Below are 14,397 nucleotides of genomic sequence, written 5' to 3' on the forward strand. Positions count from 1 at the left end.
CGGGGGCTGATTAGGTGGTGGTGGTACTGCTCGTTGTTGTATCAAGGTTGCAAACTGGGCAGTCATTTCACCCAACAATTCCTGTTGTTGCTGCATGGTCTGCATCATGGTTGTCATGATGGTATTAACTTCATCGGCAGCCATAGTCGGAGGTGGTGCAGTTGCAGTAGTTGGAGGGGCTGCAGGCATCAGATTTGGGATGACTCGGGGCACCCTTTTCAAAGTAACCGACACTTCAAGGTTTTGAGCTTCGGCTCCATCCGGTAGTCCAACTTTTGGAATGAATCGAGGGCCACTTCCACGCCGACCACCCCGATTGGATCTTGTGTTAACCATGATTGACTCGCTAAAAAGGACCTTGTGTATGAATAACTCTACATCTCTTAGCTAAGGAAAGTTCTAGTTTCGATCTTAAGCATGCAAGCTATCATTCTCTAAATCACAATATAGCAGCAACATCATACATCAAGTGAAAATGCATCAACACGGAAGATTGTACAAGACAAACTGAAATAAGACCTATGATAGGAAAACATTTTGGTTTATACCTGTGTCTAGAAGGCAAGTTGGTCCATTTTTTTTTGATTAAATAAGCCTGTAGGTCCAAGTAAGCTAGGTCACTCCTAACCTCGTTGGCTAATGCAAGATAAATAAAGAGGTCCTCAACGCTACAGGTGTCAGCATGTGCTAGGTATGCTAGTAGGTATTTTACTGCTTGATTTTTAATCCTCTGGATTCAAGCTAGTCTCTTTCTTAGTTGTCTAATGTGACACATGTCGTTGGGGGTTGCCAAGCCCAAACAACATAACCATTCCCTACCATGGAAAATTTAGGCATTAGTCTTCTAAGGTTGCTTTAGCCTAGGGTGGACATACTTATAGTTGCATGAACTCTGGCAACACGCACATACGAAATCATATGATGGAATGGTTCAGGGGTGTATGCAACCAGAAATATCTCACAAAATTTTGATATACCAGCTAGGAAAATATATATTTGAAACTTAAACAAAGCCATCTAATACCTTTACCTGCATTCCCTATATTAAGCATTGGATTATGTCTGACCATCGGCAAAATATACTTTCAATGTGAGTGGTGTGGTACTGGAGGTAGTCTATCCTCCGCTTGATGATATTGAATCCCTAGCCATTAGATCCTTGTTGTGGTACATCTGGTCCTACAGAGACTTACGGTCATTTATCATAATCTCAAGTTTTTGGTTCAGCTCCTATATGTTGTCCTCATTATATTGATAGTCCGAAATTGGCCTTAGGGAGTATTCCATAGTGAGTTCAATTTCTGGCTTGTGTGTCGGCACATCACTCCCGACACCTAAAGAGTATTTAGTTAGATTCATATATGGTGTTCCTTATCCCTACTTATCTAGGTATAGATTCTCGTCCATTTAGTACACACACATGTTTACATACCCAAGTTTATGTATTCATACTTATATACATGCACAAACATACATATTATATTATTCACAATTATTTTATTATTATTATAGTGTTATTATATTTTTTTTTAGATTATGGACTAAATATCACCATGTTCAAATAAATGTTTTGGGGTGTTCATGCTACTCTCTTATACAGGTTTGTTCGAGCCAAATCTAGGAAAAACATAAAAACTGCTGTCTGCCATTCTCTGGGCATTTGGGTGCATCGCCCAGTGCTAATGCCCAAAGAATTGGGGGCTGCTTTAATACTCAGTCCGAACTTCATTTTCTCATTTCTCTCATCTATTTTGTGAGGTCTGGAGCTTCAAGGTTGCGCCTAGAGTGTCTTGTGAGTTACCCCCTAGCATTCTAGGGCATCCCTTCACGATTCCTGACCCCACGCAAGCCCTAGGTGAGTCATGATGGACATTTGTCTATTTTCTCCAAATTTTCTAGATTTTTTGCTTTTTCTTTGTAAAACCCTAACCTGGTTCTTGTTGTTTGCAATGTAGCTATGTCTTCAAGTCGGAGACACAGTACAGCAGGAAATCGGTATCCCTCAAGTGTCTACGGTCAAATCCATCACCATCTTCGTCTTCAATCGTCCCTTCTCCTACGACCAGCGATGGATCCTCATTCGAAGAGCATGAGTTCGATCAATATTGGTTTCATGTTACCAACATGAGCAAGAATGGAAAAACTTCTGGGATAAGAGAGTTGTAAATGAAAGAGTGGTAGTGGTGGAGGACTTTCAATAGTACCGACTTTATGCGAGGTTCAATGCCCTAGGTTGGGCACCAATGCTGTCGCCAACCCTCCCATGCTACCTGAACCTCGTTCGGCATTTTTATGGAAATCTCATCCCAGCGGTTGAGATGTGGGGCTTTGGGCTCCAGAGTAGGGTGAAGGGGGTTGACATAGTACTCACCCCAGCTATTTTGGCTGAAATTCTTTAGATCTCCAATAGAGGAAAGAAGTGCTATCACAAGCCAAGGGTGGATACCTCAGATCAATTTTCTAGGGAAAAGTGGAGTCTAGTGTTCAATGCCCTCACTGGTTCGGAAAGGGCTCCAAAGTCTAAGGAGAGTTACATGCCCATGACCAGGATCTTGAGTAGGTGCATCTCCTACAACATTTATCCCAAGGGTGGTAACCGGGGTAGTATCTCAATGTTACGAGCATACATTACCTATTGCTTGTTGATGGCGGGTAAGGGAGGACCTGAATTAACCTGCCATATCTGCTTATGGAGGTTATGCTTTATCATGCTAGGAATCCAGCGAATGGGAATCTGCCCTATGGGAGGTCTCTTACCCGGATTTTTGCTCTCTTTGGGGTTACCATTACTATAGAGGTTGAGGGGGGCGAGGGTAAAAAGCCTATCAGTAAAACTTCCATTAAGAAGATGAAGATGGTTGGCGAGCTCGAGAGTAATACAAAGGAGGAGGAGGAGGAGGAGGTAGAGGAAGAGGAGGAAACTGGAGATGCAAGTGTTCAGGGGGGCGTCAACATGGATCCCAATGTATAGTTTGAGGATCTCCCCGCATATGGCCATATGGAGGTTTCTGCGTCACAGGCACCACCCCTAGCATTTGGGGCTTGCAGCTGGGAGGACATGATGGCACAGTTTGGGAGTATACGCACCCAGCTTACCCAGGTATCCTCAAGGATGGACCATGGCTTCACTTCCTTAGAGGGAAGAGTGGGCTCTATCGAGCAGCGGCTGAACTTCTGGGATGCTTACTATCGGGTCAACTTGCGTCAGCCTCAGTCTCCACAGAATGATGATCCAACCTAGGAGTAGTTCTACCAGCTCAGATGTCTCTGGTTTAGGAATCTATGTTTTATTTTCAATTTATGCTTTATTTATTTCCCTATTATCAGTTTGTACTTTTCCTTTCTAGGTTGTAATCAGAAGTAGTACTTTTAGTTCCAAAACAAGATGTACCAGCTTACACCCCTTTTTGTTATATGAATCTTGTTTCCTAATTATTATGTTAGTCTCTATGGTGCTTTATTCACAAGCTTATCTCATATTTGTTTAATTCCTTATTTCCTTATGTTGGAATTACATCCTCTAAAAGGCCGACTTTGTAGGAAAGGGAGGAAACAATATGTATATCATACAGGAGCTCTAACACGGTGGACTATCCAAAGGGGGACATAGGTGGATAAATAATTTCATCACCTGCCCACTCCTAGAGGGACTCGATACCGTGACCTCTGCCTGTTCTGATATCATGTTGTTTCCTCCCTTTCCTACAAGGTCGGTCTTTTAAAGGAAGCGGTTCCAACATGGTATCAAAGCAGGCAAGGGTCACAGTATCGAGTCCCTCTGGGAGCGGGCAGGTGTTGAAATTATTTATCCACCCGTGTCCCCCTTTGAATAGTCCGTCATGTTAGAGCTCATGTATGATATATATATTGTCAGCCTGCATCATTCTCCTCTGAAGTACACAAATGGCATTCTCAACTAGGACACCCCCCTTACAAACTTTATCACATTTATTTTGAACATTAATGAAAAATTGTAATAAGGAAGATTTTTTTTTGTGAGCCTTGTGTCTTGGCCAAACAGACACGTTCAAACTATCCTATTTCTAATACAAGGTCTTTTCCTTATTTTAATTGGTTTATACTGATGTGTGGGGTCCTAGTCAAAAAGCTTCTCTCTCTGGTCATAGGTGGTATGCCACTTTTATAGATTGTTATTCCCGATTCACTTGGGTCTACCTGATGCGCACAAAAAATGAGGGTTTCTCCTATTTTCAGCATTTTCACACAATAGTCCAGACCCAATTTAGTACCACTCTCAAAGTCTTGAGAAGTGACAATGGGACAGAGTATATGGAAGGTCAGTTCCAAAGATACCTTGCAGCCCATGGGATTTTACATCAGACCAGCTGTGTTGATACTCCAGCCCAAAATGATGTGGCTGAAAGAAAAAACCGCCATCTCTTGGAGGTGGCCAGAGCACTTATGTTTGCTCGACATGTTCCTTCCTTTTATTGGGGAGATGTTGTCCTCACTACAGTCTATTTGATTAATAGGCTGCCTAGTTGGGTTCTTGACTTCAAGGCCCCTGTCGAGCTCTTACTTGGCTCTTCTTCTTTTATTGTTCCCCCTAAGGTGTTTGGCTATGTTTGCTATGCCAAGGATACTAGGTCCCCTGGTAAACTTGAACCCCGTAGTCTTCGCTACAAATTTATGGGGTACTCAGCTACCCAGAAGGGGTACAAGTGCTATTATCCTCCTGCCAGACGTACATTGGTTAGTATGGATGTTGTTTTTTATGAGACAGTGTCTTATTATTTATCCCCACCTCTTCAGGGGGAAAGTGTTAGTGAAGATGTATTGACCATAAAACCTCCCCTGCAGTCTGTTTACAATGAGTCTGTCCCTATTCCTCGTATTCCTACTCCTCCCTTTGCTTCAGGGGGAGAGGTCCCTATACAGGAGGAGACCATCCCAAATGATGTTGTTGACATTCCTACTCATGGGGAGCAGACTCCTGTCCAGAAAACCATTAGTGAATTTCAGAGGAGGATTAATGAATCTAATGTGTAGACTTATACAAGGAAACATAAGCAGCTTCAATCAACTATAGCACCAGTTCCCATCTAATTGCCAAACCTGGTTCCAGAACCTGCCTCTCCACCTAGTAATACTTCTTCTCCTTATTTGCCTATTGCTATTCGTAAGGGTGTCAGGGCTTGCACTAAACATCCTATATCCCATGTTGTTTCTTATGACTCCCTTTCTCCATCTTTTTGTGTCTTTGTTTCTTCTCTTTCTTCTGTTCGTATTCCTAACAATTGGCAAGAAGCTCTATCAGATGGAAAGTGGAAGGCAGCAATGATGGAAGAAATAGAAGCCCTGGAAAAAAATAGCACATGGGAGCTTATGATTCTTCCACCTGGGAAGAGAACTATTGGATGTAAGTGGGTATTTGTAGCGAAACAAAAGGTGGATGGCATTGTGGACAGATATAAGGCACGACTCGTGGCAAAGGGGTTCACCCAAACTTATGGCCTTGAATACCAGGAGACCTTTGCCCCTATTGCAAAGCTGAACACTGTTCAGGTTTTGCTATCTTGTGCAGTCAATCTTGGATGGGAATTGCAACAGTTGGATGTGAAGAATGCTTTCCTCAATGGAGAACTGGATGAGGAGGTGTATATGGATATTGATGAACACATTTATGTGTGAAATCTTAAGGCCATAATGCATGCATTTTTATACTTGGAATGGAACTACTCGAGGTTTTTATTTGTGTTTTCAGGTTTTAGGTGAATTCATGTGAAAATGGAGCAAATGATGCAAAGAATCCATTTTTAAGCTATTTAGTGGTGTTTGGCAGTTGCCGAAAGCGCCCAGGAGTTGAGAAAATCAAGTTTGGATTAAACACTGAAAGAATCACGCCAATTAATCAAATTTGAATGTGATTACAGTGGGCTCCTTAGCATAATTTTGAGGTGTTAATAGTATGGATGCGTAGTCCATCGAGTCAGCTTCGCAACGGTTCAAATGGCACTTGATTCCGATGTAAAACGAAGAAGTTACGGCCGTTTTCGTAACGACGTGTGAAAATGGTCTGTAGGGGTTTGTTTGTAATTATCAAAACTTGATAGGGAACAAAGTGAGCGGAAGTTCGGCTTCGAGGGGCTTTAACGCAATTCGTAGAATATATCTTTTCTGTTAGCCGAAAGATTCAATTTGGAAGGCTCTGGAGCAGTCCTACTTCAACTTGAGATATCTTGGGCTCCCGAACTCCAAATTGGACGAAATTTGAGTCTATTTTGGGTGATTTTTCATAAGGAATACAACAGTGAGGCCTATATAAGTATCCCATGCTCCATGTTTTTTGAAGGATAGATTTGACATTTCATTAATTGTGAGTGGAAGCTTAGTCATCACTTTCTCTCTCCTCCAACTTTCCAATGGCACTTTTGGAATTTTACTATGGATAGTTTTTTTTGAAAAATATTCTCTCATCCATGGAAGGTTGAAAAGTCAAAGATCCCTTGATCTCATTGCTTGGAGAAGACACCTACAAAGAAAAGGAAGCACAAGTTTAAAATTAGAAAGTTACTTTTTGAAAAATAGAAGGTTTATGTAGCTAGGATTTTTATCTCTTAGTTTCTATTTTTCTCTTTTTTCTTGGGATTCAAGTAATGTAAAGAAGGAAGGAGAAGAGAATATTCTCTTCTCTTAGGGAATATTTCTCCTACCTCTTCTCTCTTCCCTCTTCTCCTCTTCCCCCTATAAATATCCCTGGCCCTTTAGGTTGTAACTAGTTAATTTTAAGTTAGTTCTAGTTCAGTTTTTAAGTTAGTTTTAGTTTAGTTTTAATTCAGTTTTTGGTTCAATTAATTAGTGAAATTTCTTCTTCTCTTCTTCTAGTTTTTGGCTTTCTAAGTTCTAGTTTGATTTCATGCTTTCAATTTCATGGTTGTAATGCTTTTGATTCATGCTTTAATTTTATGTCTTCAATATGGTTGTAATAATTCTAGTTTAGTTTCAAGCTTTCTAGTCTAAGCTCCTAAGTTGATGACAAGACTTGGAGATTTAGAAGAGGAAGCCATGCAAGGTTCGTTCAAGTATTCAAGCTCTTCAACTACATTCATGCAAGCAATTTCAGTCTGGTTCAAGCACATCCAGGTTTTTACTCTTTAAACTCTTAAACTCATTCTCCCTCTCTTCTTTCTCATTCTCTCTTCTTCTATCTCATTCTCCTTCTTCTTCTTTTATTTTTTTTTTTATGTGGTTGTGGTGTGTGGCTGCAATTTATCCCTTCCAATCTGCGTTAGTTTGATAGGTTAGATGCTTATGTGTTAGGACGTCAATTTAATTCGTTAGATACTTGTGAGTTAGGACGAGTTAATTTGTTAGTTTAATTAGTTTAATTTAACACTTTAATATGGTTCACTTTACATTATTTTAAAAGTGAATAAAATAGGGTGGCGTATATCTCCTTGAGTTCGACCAGTAGCTACGATTGATCCGTACGCTTGCGGTTATTATTTTGTGCAAACAAGATTTTGGCGCCGTTGCCGGGGAGATTATTGTCCACTTTATTTTTTTGATTTTTAAGTAATTCGGAGTGCTTAGTTTCTTTTCTTTTTTCCTTTTCTTCAAAAAAAAAAATCAATTTTTGAAAACCTCATCTTGTTTCTCTTCTGTTTCAAAGACTGTGCGCCCAATCTAAAGTCCTTCATATACCCAAACCCAGCCTCTTTTGGTGTCCCTCATAGGATTTGGTTACCTATGACGCTGCATCTTGACTTGGTTGGGTGGAATGGCATATGACTTATCTTTGGAGGCGATCAACTTTGATAACAGGAAAACGACATAGTGAGTGATTTGGAAATAGAAACGTATAGTAGTCCTCCATTCTACATCAGAATCCACTCAGAGTCGCCTGTAGGTGGCTCTTAAAGACTATACCGATTCCCTTGCTGTCAACCTATATGCCAACCTTACAGCTTTGGAACCATTATTTCAATCCTTGAGGGCAATGCACCAACTATTTATTCCCTTTTGTTTTTAGTGAATTCTTTCTAGTTTTTTATTTTTCTTTAATTTTTCTAAAGGAGACCTCAATTTGGGATAGGTGGTTAGTTTATGCATGTCTGGAATAATGGGAGGTAGACCTCCACCTATGACTTTAGGGGAAAGGTGGAACCAACCTAAGGCACCTATGACTTTGGGAGAAAGGTGGAACCATACTAAGGCACATATGACTTTGGGGGAAAGGTTTAACCAGGCTAGGGTGGCCAAAAGTAGAGAGTTAGAGAACAACTTTGCACCACCCCAGTACAATTTTGTTCCCCAACCCAACTATGGGCTTTCAGGAAATTGTGATTGGTCACATCCCTAGGCTATCCATGTTATGGACGGATGCCCTAATTTTTATAGGGGTAGCTATGGTGATGAGAATGTGAGTCCTCTATTTCAATACAATTCTTTTGGCACTTACAATCAAGGGTGGAGTGATCATCCCAATTTCTCGTGGGATCAATGGAATAACCAAGTTGGACCACCCAATTTTCAATATCATGGTCAGTTTGGTCCTCCAATGCCGAACCCTCCATTGAATCTCAATGGGCCACCTCTCCTTGAACCATATCACCAACCCCCTGAGTTTCAAAACATGGGTGAGGAGGCCAAAATGAATTAGATAGAGAACAAGATAGCCCTTCTCATGACAACCCAAAATAATATGGAGAAGTAACTCTCTCAACTAATCACCATGATATAGGAGGAGGAAATGGGTACATTACCTAGTCAGCCTGAACCTAGTCTATGTTACTAGATTCTTGTTCAGAATGAACCACTCCATCCCTAGTTTAATGATGTTGAAAGTCCACCACCCCAGTTTGAGGTTAATGAGAGTCACTCCCAACACAATAATTTTTAAGATGATTTATTTGTTGACATGGAGCCTCCTGAATATGTTAGTAAAGCGGAGTTTGATGAGCTACCCAGGGACGTCCAACTTTTGCTTGAAATTTTTGATCTTAGTGAGCCTAGTGTTTCCACTAATTTATAATTAGATTTTTATGATAGCATAGAGACCCTGGAAATTCGATCTCCCCCTCTCTCTTTGGAAAACCCAGATAATTGTCATTTTGAGGATTCCATTGTCTCACATGTTGATTTGTCCAAACCTTCTAGGGTTGATAATTTTATTGAGGAGGACACTGTTAGTCATGATGCTCTTCAAGCATATTATCATGATTCTTATTTGGTAAACCAAGTTACGCAAAGGGCGGATAGTTGTATTGCTAGGATTGATTTGAGTAAACCTCCCATTTTTTATGATTATTTTGATGAGGTTATTCATGATCCTTTTTATGCTTACTGTGATCCATTCTTGGTTGGTTTTTACGATAATGACATGCATTCTGCAATAACCATGGGAGGGAATGGGAAGAGTTTTCTACATGGATTATTTTTCACTGCCTTCATTTTCCACTGTCCTATGTGGACAGATTGTCATGTTGGGTATTTCTCATTTGTGCTTAATTTCCATGTTATTTCTAGCTTTACTAAAATTCATGGTCGAGTATTTTCTGGTTCTGAAGCTCTTTCTACATTTATTGGCCATGGATTGAGATTTTTGTTGATGCTCCTAGCACTTTTTGTAGAGCTCATGACTCTTCATGATCCTCTTTGTCGATTATATCTGGTAAGCCCCCTCATATCCTCCCTTGTCCTTATTCTTTATTTTCTGCATGCATTGAGGACATTGTATGAATTAAGTGTGGGGGGAATGTTGGACTTAATTGCTGAATTTTGTGAATTTTGATTGTGACGGTAGTTTGGTTTTGTGCATACGTTTCTTTGATTGTGAAGCAGGAGAGAGAGGGAATTAGGTGCCCTAGCATGTGAAATAAAAAAAAAATCCCTTTTTAAGGACGGTAATTGGTATGTATCTAGTGAGAGGGATTGAATTGAAAAATATGAGTATTATTTCATTTGATGGCTAGATTCCTCTATGTATGTTATGGACTCTTTGATCTTTTGGCTAGTAGTTGAGACCAATTTGTTTGTGGCAAGGTAGGCATGAAAGTGAATAAAAAAAAAAAAAAAAAAAAGAAAAGAAAGAGAAAAATAGAAAGGAAAGTGGAATTCCTTGGGACTAGACAGGGAACTGCTGCCTCAGGAAGCAGGGTGACTTGTTCGAAATTCCTTGGAAGGAAACTCAAAAAAAAAAAAAAACTCTTGCATCAATGTCTCAATGGATATATGTAAAAAGCGAAGCTACCAAGTATTTGGTTGTCTAGTGTATGCTCCACCATGTCATTCAGAGAACAGTAGTGGAGTAGAAATAAAGTTTGTTGTTGAGAAAGGAAAAAAAAGCTTTTGCCTTAATGCCTGAAAAAAAAAAAGTATGGTAAAAAATACTCAAAGCCTAAGTCTTTGGTTCCATCGATGCTATGAGTGGTTTACCTGAAGGTGAGTAGTGTTCAAAAAATATGAGGAGATCCCTTGATCTTGATGCATGCTCGTTACTTGAATTGTTGTGGGGTGATAAAATTCAAGTGTGGGGGAATCTTTGACTCCTTGATCTTTAGTTGAGCACTTTTAGAGCTTCTCTGCACTATCTTACTTATGCCATGATTAAAATTTGCAGCATTCTTTTCTTGTTGAATTTTGGGTGTACATTCACTACAAACAGATATTCCACTAGGGTTCTCTTGTGACAAAAACCAAGGTAAGGTGTGTAAATTGAAGCATGCACTTCATGGGCTGAAGCAGTCACCTCGAGCATGGTTTGGCCAGTTTCATAAGGCCATGATTTCTGTAGGCTATAAGCAGAGTAATGCTGATCACACTCTCTTTATAAAACCGTTGGTAGAAAACTCATTATTCTTATTGTCTACGTTGATGACATAGTGGTTACTGGCAATGATGGTGATGAGATCAGCCGGTTGAAGTCCTTTCTTGGCCAGGAGTTTGAGATTAAAGATCTAGGAAAGCTACGGTACTTTCTTGGGATTGAGGTTGCCAGATCTTCTAAAGGCATTTTACACTCCCAAAGGAAGTATGTCCTAGATTTATTGGCTGAAACTGGTCTGCTAGGATGTCACCCTTTAGATACTTCTATGGATGCTACTGTTTGTCTCAAGGAAAAAGAGGGTGAACCTGTTGATAAAGGCTGGTACCAAAGACTAGTGGAGAAGTTGATTTATCTCTCACACACAGGCCCGAATATTGCTGTTGTTGTGAGTACTATGAGTCAGTTTATGCATGATCCCTACTCTTCTTATATGGAGGTTGTTCTTCGTATCCTTCACTACCTGAAGTCAGCTCCTGGAAAGGGCATTCTCCTATCTCCTCATGGTCACCTACGGATATAGGCATACACTGATGCTGATTGGGCTGGTTCTACAGATCGTAAGTCTATCTCTAAGTATTGTTCTTTTGTAGGTGACAATCTTGTCACTTGGCGTAGCAAGAAGCAGAATGTGGTTGCTCGTTCTAGTGCCGAAGCAGAATTTCGTGCTATGGCACAAGGCATTTATGAGTTACTTTGGCTCAAAGGCTTGCTACAAGACCTTGGGGTTTCTATTAATTCGTCTTCCTATGATATTGTACTATGACAACAAGACTCCAATCAGTATTGCACATAACCCGGTACAGCATGATCGCACTAAGCACGTTGAAGTGGATAGACATTTCATCAAGGAGAAAATGGAAGAAGGGTTGATTTGTGTTCCCTTTGTGAAGTCTGCTGATCAGCTTGCCGATATTTTCACTAAGAGATTATCCGAAAAACTGTTTCATCCTAATCTTGTCAAGATGGGCATGATTGACATATTTGCTCCAACTTGAGGGGGAGTGTTGGATTATATGGGCCAGAATACCAAGGGGATGTTCTGGACCTTTTTTACTGTTTTATTTTTATTTCTATTATGTGGGTTTAGTCCCACATTACTCATATGTAATTTTGTCTTTTATTTTCAACAATATAAATACAGGCTTGGGGGTGATCATTGATCATTCAAGCCATTCACTCAATTTGTGTTTTGCTAACACCTTATCTTTCAATTGTTAGTTACCCTACTTTGCTTTTTGTGAGTATAGAAAGAGCTTCTCGCTCTGATACCAAGCTCTATCACACCCTAAACCACCGCCTAGGAGGATTGGACAAGTGACCCAAAATGTTTGATGACAATCCGCCAAATCCCCAGGATCCAGAAGCAATTAATATCACTCACAAACACACACACCCACAATAATGGAAAAAAATAGAATACAGAGTGCTGCGGAAGCTAAAAACTTATCATTAAACATTTAAAGAAATATATACATCATTGTTCTATTCTCAACCATTACTTGCTAGGCCGTCCATACATCTCTAACCAATAGCTTTACATGTATACAAAAGAGGGCAAGAAATGGAAGCCCAAGTAAGCTATAAAAAATAAGGGAAATTAGTAGATCCTATCTCTCCAAAAGAACCCCTAAGGTTAGATTAAGTATGTCGCCCATCCCTTAAGGATCATCCTCAAGGGTCACCCTGATCACCCGCACCAGAGAGATAACCTTCGTTGCGGTCCACACCCACATAGTCAAAATCAACATCGCCCTCCTGCTCGTGATGATTCTCCCAACCATCAAGATATCCACCTACAGTATCATCTAAAAGAGAATATACAAGAGTGTGAGCTCCACCGAGCCCATGAATGAAATATAACCATGCATGCACATGCAAGCACAACCATGAGACTATATACATAATATTCATTGTTATTATTAAGTCACCTAACAATCAGACTAAGGTAGGTATAGTGCTACTACAATCCCTAATAAATGTATCCCTGGTACAAGACTTTAACCCCTTCCCGCGATACTCCATTGGGTTGTCGGGGAAAATCAGTCGGCTCCAGCATCCTCTCCATAGTCAGTCCGACCAGCCCTCTATAATTAGCCTATGATACCATCTTTCTTGAAGACGGGTACCCAACCGAAAAATATCTTTGGTATTAGTTCTCTCACAGACATCCAATACCTTAACCCCTGTTGGCAAGTGTTCGTAACATGGGTGATGATACCCTAACCATTTGCATTTTATATGACATAGTATGAGTCAAGTGGTGCCCCGCATCCCATTCTACAGGCCACCACCAGCCTCGTTTCCAAGCCGGCTACGACATCTAAACTAGTAATTTTATATACAGGCAATAGCATCAATTTCCAATATCCATCAAATAAGAATAAGAATAAGTAAAGACAGTGAAATAAATTAAATAAGACTGTAAAGTAAATTATTTTTGTTGTCATGTCGCATCTACACGTATGGTGTAATTCCACTCACCTTGACAAGTTGTTGATTGTTCTTCGATTTGTTGGGTCCCGATTGGACTTTGACACTGCTCTTCGTACCCGGGGCTATAACCTATGTTAATGGGATCATTAGAATATTAAATATTGTTTAGAAGGGGTTAGAGTCCTAGGGTTGGCCTAGGGTAGGTTGGGTTCAAATTTGGATGCCAAACAGTTATTGCAAAAATCTCTTGGACTTTCACTGGGCCTTAAGTGGAAAGCCCAGTGCATCATCCAGAGATGCAAGATACAACAATTAATGGATTTCCTTCCAAGGTTTCACTTGTTCTGAGTCTAAACAACCCTGGGGAGTAATAGCAAGGGTCTCCCCCATAGTTAGCTCATGCTTTGGACTCATGATGCATCATTAGTTCTTGGCCAATTGAGCTCATTGGTGCACCCAGGGTATGGATGACAGCAAGGTTGAATAAGGTAGGGGTTTATGTGGTTTCCATGCTTAAAATACTATTTTGGGGCTGTAGGTGAGTTCCAAAAGGCCTGAATCAAAATTGACCTCAAACAGCAACTTTGGGCATTTCATTTGGCGTTTGGGTGTAACGCCCAGTGCATCGCCCAATCCCTGTTTAACACGAGATTTTTGAATCCAAACTTGGATTTGCTTGCTGGTTTCACATCAATTCGACCTGGGATGACTCCCAGAGGTTAGTAATACCTTAGATTAGGTAATTGTAATGGACTAATGGGATTCAATTCATGGCTTGTCAAACTGGGTGTTGGGTTGGGTACATATGTCCAAGGATTAAGCAAGCAAGGCTATGATCAGACTTCTAACACCACTAATTTCATACAATCGTGCAAGGATTAGTCTCATATAAGTGTTATAGTAGCATTCTTATGCCAAGAAGTAGGAAACATCACATGCATGTGAAGATCCTAAGTCCTATCCTGCTATCCAAGTGTTATGTATATGTTTAGCATATGACTACACTATGAGCATGGCTGGAACTCAAAATCTAAGCATCTACAGTTTGTAATGACATGGATGAAGAGTAATACATGGAAAAAGAAGCATGCATGCAAGAGCCCAGAGCCATCCTAGAATCCTTAATGGCATTTGCACCAGGAAACATGACATGACATGGCTATATGGCTAAGTCG

This window comes from Telopea speciosissima, chromosome 4 (assembly GCF_018873765.1).
Source record: "Telopea speciosissima isolate NSW1024214 ecotype Mountain lineage chromosome 4, Tspe_v1, whole genome shotgun sequence".
NCBI lineage: Eukaryota > Viridiplantae > Streptophyta > Magnoliopsida > Proteales > Proteaceae > Telopea > Telopea speciosissima.